General features: G+C 34.9%; 1 non-coding gene across 1 annotated transcript; it reads left to right on the forward strand.

Moving 5' to 3' along the window:
- The first annotated feature begins 1441 nt into the window (after positions 1-1441).
- On the forward strand, positions 1442-1515 carry Trnai-aau (transfer RNA isoleucine (anticodon AAU)). Its single transcript has one exon. It is a non-coding gene; the product is annotated as a tRNA-Ile (tRNA).
- The last annotated feature ends 5047 nt before the right edge of the window (positions 1516-6562 follow it).

Raw genomic sequence — 6562 nt, forward strand, 5'->3', positions numbered from 1 at the left:
TGGAACTTGGTAATAAGCCAACAAACTTTTTTTTATAAAGAAAGTCTGGCTGTTTCAATAAACAACATATAGCAACAGTATCAAAAAACAATTAGGACGTGGAGGATCCATGGGAATATTGACCAAAAAAAGACAAGGACATGAATTAATAGCGAGGATAACTACTAAGTTGCTCACGATTTAAATAGAGAACTAAAGCCATTTCCAGACACGTAGAAAACAATAGATTAAGGATAAACTTCAACATTACTACATGATTAATGTAGGCCTAATTACTAGATCAATCAAAATTACTAAATCAATGTTTTACTTAATGAAGATAGTCTGTGGCATTTTACGTCTCGCGAGACGATCTTTTCCCTTTGCAACTTCTTGTGTGACTAAAGAGGCCAATCCTTGATACACAGCTGCGATCACAGGTTGGGCATATAAAATCACCAGGCGCCATTGCATTTTCACCCTTCTTTCTGCTTCTGTTGTGTATGACATCTGCAATCTGTGACCCTTCCTTTATGCTCTCTCTCCATGTGGATCTGTCCAGTGCCACCTCTTCCCAGTTGCCAGTGTCGATTTTGAAGAGCTTCATGTCGCGTTTGCATACATCCGTATAACGTAAAAGTGGGCGACCAGCGGCTCTCCTGCCTTCAATTAGATCGCCATACAGGATGTCCTGTGGAAGTCGACCTACTGGCATTCTACGAACGTGGCCAAGCCAGCCAAGGCGTCTGCTGCTGATAACAGAGCGGATGTCCTGGCATCCTGCTCTATGTAGCACTTCCTCATTTGTTATCTTATCTTGCCACCTTATTTTAAAGATCCGCCTTAGGCATCGGAGGTGGAAGACATTCAGCTTTTTTTCCTGCCATGAGTAGGTTGACCATGTTTCACTTCCGTACAGCAAGGTGCTCAACACACAGGTCCGGTAGACTAGGGCTTTAGTCCTGCTAGTCAGCAATATGTTGTCCCAGACTCTTTTCTGCAACCGTGACATGGTGGCCATTGCCTTGGCTATCCTGTTGTTTATGTCTTTATCCAGTAGAGTGTTGTTGGATATGATGGAGCCAAGGTAACAAAAGTGATCAACAATTTCTAGTGGTTGGCCATTAATGCTTACTTGAGGTGCAGTGTTTGTGTTTTGGACAAGTATCTTAGTCTTGCTTTGACTGATGTTTAAGCCGAACTTCTGGCAAGCAGCAGATAGTTTGTCAACCATGGACTGCAGCTGAATATCAGAATCAGCCACAAAAGCTGCATCATCGGCATACAGGAGTTCCCTGACGAGTAGCTTCCTAACCTTGGTTTTTGCCCGCAGCCTTGATACATTAAATAGTTTTCCAGAGGATCAGAGGATGAAGATAGAAGTAAAAATAAAAATACGGCATTTGGATGTTATTTACAAATGTATTTACAAATGTAGTTATTTACAAAAAGTATCATACATGGCCGGTTAGCTCAGTTGGTTAGAGCGTCGTGCTAATAACGCGAATGTCGTGGGTTCGATCCCCATACTGGCCATTTTTTTTTAAATGTTTGGCAAAATATGAAATGTTTCGTTTATATTTGAATGCTTTTTACTTAGCTTACTCACTCCGTCTGTCTGGTACATATTCTTTACACACTATTTCTCCTGTTCTTATCTTATCTTCTTATCTTATATAATACAGACGTTACTTCAAAAAAGAAGATGATTACGTCCTACGCGTCGTGCATTTAGTCATGCATGTTAACCAATGACTTAAATTCTGCCAAGTCACTGGTTTTCCTGGCTAGCTCAGGCAACACATTCCATGCTCTAATAGCACTAGGGAAGAAGGAGTATTTGTACAAATTTGTCCTAGCATATGGGACGAGGAATGTGCCTTTATCTTTGTGTCTTTCAGAGTATTTTATTAAATTTTGTTTTTGTATTTGAAGATTATGGTTCAGTGTTTTATGTATTATTGCTACTTTACTTTTGAGCCTTCTGTCCTGAAGGCTTTCTAAATTTAGTGATTTTACTAAAGGTGTTACTCTAGTCAAATGTGAATATTCGTTTGTTATGAATCGCACTGCTCTATTTTGTGTCTGTTCTAGTTTCTTAATGTTTTCTTGAGTTGAGGGGTCCCAAACAGAGGATGCATATTCTATTATTGGCCTAACCAAGGTTAAATAACATTTTAGTTTTATGTTCTTATTTGATTTATAGAAATTTCTTTTAATAAATCCTAATGCTTTGTTTGATTTTTTTTGTAGTTTCATCAATATGTGGATTCCATGACAGTTTTTCATTTATTATAACACCTAGGTATTTTTGCGTTTTTAGTCTGTGTTACTGGTTTGCCATGAATAAGATAAGTGGAATTAATTTGTTTTAGTTTTTTTGTTACTCTTAACAACTGACATTTTTCTGGGTGGAAAGACATGCTCCAATTTGATTCCCATTTCTGTAATTCATCTAATTCTCTTTGTAAAATATCTGTGTCTTGTGTTGTTTTTATTGTTCTATATATTATTCACTGTCCTTTACCAATCAATTGATTAATTAGTGGAAATAAATCATATTTATTTCATATAGAAAGGGGAAATAAATCTTACATAATTGATATTTAGGGCTGCAAGTAGGTAGTTGTTTCCATTATATTTGTTTTTAGTTTTAAAAGTATTTTTTTTTATTTTGCTTATTTAGCATCCCCCCGCTATTACGTTTGTGTGGTCTGTCTTTCCGTCAGTCCCGTTAATATATCAAAAACTAGAAGAGATATTAAAAATCCGATTGGCTATTTTACTTTCAAATTTCTAACACATTTCAGGAAACAAATTAAGATTTTTTTATCTGGATGTGTTCAAAAATTGATTTTTAAATTACATATTTTCTGTCATACTAGTTTCTTACTTTTAAACAAAATGTTTATTTTTAGGAAAAATTTTTTTTTAGTATGCATATAAGTCTAATATAATTTCAAACAACAATTCATAAGCAATGTTTCAAATTATCAGTGCTTTTCTTTGTACAAAAATAGGTGCCGGTTCTCAGTGATGGATTGCCTAACTTTTAACTACTAATAAATTAAAAATAAACGTTAAAATGCAAGAAAAGTAACAAAAAATTCCCACGTTGAAAAGGGTGCCGGTACGTCGTACCGGTACGTACCGGCACCAAAACAGCACTGCATATTACACACATAAACGTGCAGAATGTTATCTTGATAGAAAAGAATAATTTTCTTTGTTGAGGCTTTGAATGGGATATATTGGCCCTTTGTAAAACACTTACATCAATTCGATAATCATCTAATGACATCTGTTATGTCAGATTCACATTTAACTATATCTTCATAACTATCAGTTCACTGGATATCTGTGAATATTAACAATGTAATAATTATAATAACTATATAATAAATCTCCGTATCTTGTGGTATCAAGTCGTTAGTCGAACAAACAGCTAGTATAGGCCAAACACTTTCGACACTGGTCTCTTCTTGTATTGACGTAGATTGTGTTGTAGCTTTGATAGTTTGTAGAGTTTCTGATATTCTTTCTGAAAATATTGAAACCGGACATAGTACCTGACTGAGCTGACCACATCGGGGGCCGATTGTGTCCCTCCCCCCCTTACCCCCCCCTAATAGACTGGCCGATTAAAGAGTTTTATGAAACGAAAATTTGTGACTTGCAATTTTGTGTACTTTATTATACAGCATTTATGAGCAGTATAAAAGTTAAGTATTCATATGTATTTCAGCCACACACCTATATATATTGTAAATAAGGAGGCAGTGTAGTTTTGTCATAGATGGCCGATTAAAGAGTTTTATGAAACGAAACTTTGTGACTTGCAATTTAGTGTACTTTATTATACAGCATTTATGAGCAGTATAAAAGTAAAGTATTCATATCTATTTCAGCCATAACCTATATAAGTATTACAATAGTTTTGTTTAATCTCTAAGAATGAAGATCATGCAACTTTTTCATAATTCGGAAATCCGAATACAATAGAGATACATGTTTTCAAGTTACATGAAGTTACTTCCTTCGGCCAGTCTATATTTATTTATGTCTATGAGTTTTGTTTAATTTCTAAGAATGAAGATCATGCAATTTTTCATAGTTTGGAAATCCGAATACAATAGATATACATGTTTTCAAGTTACATGAAGTTACTTCCTTCGGCCAGTCTATATTTATTTATGTCTATGGCTATAGAATTATAGCGCATTGGAAAGCTAAAAGCATGAAATTGCGATAATCAAAAAAATAATTGGTAAAAATATTTCTAATCGCACACGTGTATTATTTTTAGAATATATTTAGTATACATTTAATTACATGACTGATCCTAACTAATTGATACAATTACGCTTAATATAAGTTTTGTTTTTAAAATGTTTTTTTTTTTATATCTACAGGCCTACTATAAAGCAGAAAGTAAGGCGTATGTAGGCTATGCATGTATGTATGTCCCGCATATAAATCAAAACCGTTTCACTAATCGTAATAACACTTGGCATAAATGTTCCTTGGGTACTAACTGGAACCGAAACATATGTGTAGTAGCCCTAAAACAAACTTAAGACCCTCAAAAAAAAAAAAAAAGTTGCCCAACTCTATGAAAGTGATACTATTTCATTGATCTAGGCCAGTGATACCCAGCCTAACTCTATCTGCGGGCAATTTTAATTTCCAACACTAGTGTCGCGGGCCACATAGTGGAAAAGATACAAAAACTTAATGAAATTGACCTGAAACTGTTTTTATTTCAAATTAAGGCTCTAGTACTTACATTGAATTAATCGGATATCTTGAGTTTTCTCTTTACACTTAAAAAATGGCGAAAGTTCTGTTTTTTGTACTTCATAAAAACAAACATGTTTGCTAGCAATGGTATCATTTCCTACAAAAAATGAAGATCCGTTCACTTTTCCTAGTAGATTCTATAGTCCTATTTCATGAAAGCACAAATGTTAAATGTCTTGCTAGTAATCCATTAGAAAAAAGTGAGGGCCCTAACGTAGGTAAAGATACATTATGAAATATTTTTTGGGGGTGGGAGGGGGATTTTTCTTTTTTTGTGCCGACGTTTCGACGGGCCGGATGAAGCACGTCGCGGGCCGGATCTGGCCCGCGGGCCGTATTTTGGGCATCACTGATCTAGGCCATGTTTGCAGAGACAAGATCGAAAGGATATATAAATATATATTTTCTATAGTCATCTGATCGTTCCCGTCATTGAGCTACACTGTTACCAACTACATAAAAAGACTTGAGTTACAGTTTAACAATATCTCAATACATGACAGTTGATCTTCCGATGAAATCTACCTCATTGCCACTAGCTGAATGCCGCTTTGTTTTTAATTACTTTTTAAGTCATAGCGTGAAAGTATTAGGCCTATACTTCCTCTACGTTGAAGTATTAGGCCTATACTTCCTCTACGTTGAAGTATTAGGCCTATACTTCCTCTACGTTGAAGTATTAGGCCTATACTTCCTCTACGTTGAAGTATTAGGCCTATACTTCCTCTACGTTGAAGTATTAGGCCTATACTTCCTCTACGTTGAAGTATTAGGCCTATACTTCCTCTATGTTGAAGTATTAGGCCTATACTTCCTCTACGTTGAAGTATTAGGCCTATACTTCCTCTACGTTGAAGTATTAGGACTATACTTCCTGTACGTTGAAATATTAGGCCTATACTTCCTCTACGTTGAAGTATTAGGCCTATACTTCCTATACGTTGAAGTATTAGGCCTATACTTCCTCAACGTTGAAGTATTAGGCTTACACTTCCTCTACGTCGAAAAAAAAGTATTAGGCCTATACTTCCTCTATATTTAAATTTAGAAAGCCTTCAGGATAGAAGACTTAAAAGTAAAGTGGCAATGATACATAAAACACTGAACCATAATCTTCAAATACAAAAACACAATTTAATAAAATACTCTGAAAGACACAAAGATAAAGGCACATTCCTCGTCCCATATGCTAGGACAAATTTGTACAAATACTCCTTCTTCCCTAGTGCTATTAGAGCATGGAATGGGTTGCCAGGAGCTAGCCAGGAAAACCAGTGACTTGGCAGAATTTAAGTCATTGGTTAATATGCATGACTGAATGCATGACGCGTAGGACGTAATCATCTTCTTTCTTGAAGTAACGTCTGTATTATATAAGATAAGATAAGATAAGATAAGATAAGAAGATATTGAAGTTCATTTGTGTTACAAACGAAAAAATTTAGGCAATTGATTCTGCAGTGCTAAAAATGTAAGTTGCAAAAAAAAAAATATATATTTTCATCTACCGTTTAAATAACACATAGCGTATCAGCACTTCCTTATACCTTCCTCCTTATACCTTATACCGGAAACACAAAAGGTTAGCAATGTATACTAATACACCCAGTAAGATAATGTCGCATTTATTTTAAAATCTCGCCCAGATTAATCTTCATCATTTTCTTATGTTGTTTTTTTTTTCTGTATGTTCCAATTCTTCAAATAAGCTACTTAGAATTTACTTGGGGCAAGCAATTTTATCTAAAATAAAAAATAAAAAATAATAAAATTGGCACATTTT

Source organism: Biomphalaria glabrata, chromosome 5 (assembly GCF_947242115.1).
Source record: "Biomphalaria glabrata chromosome 5, xgBioGlab47.1, whole genome shotgun sequence".
Taxonomy (NCBI): Eukaryota; Metazoa; Mollusca; class Gastropoda; family Planorbidae; genus Biomphalaria; species Biomphalaria glabrata.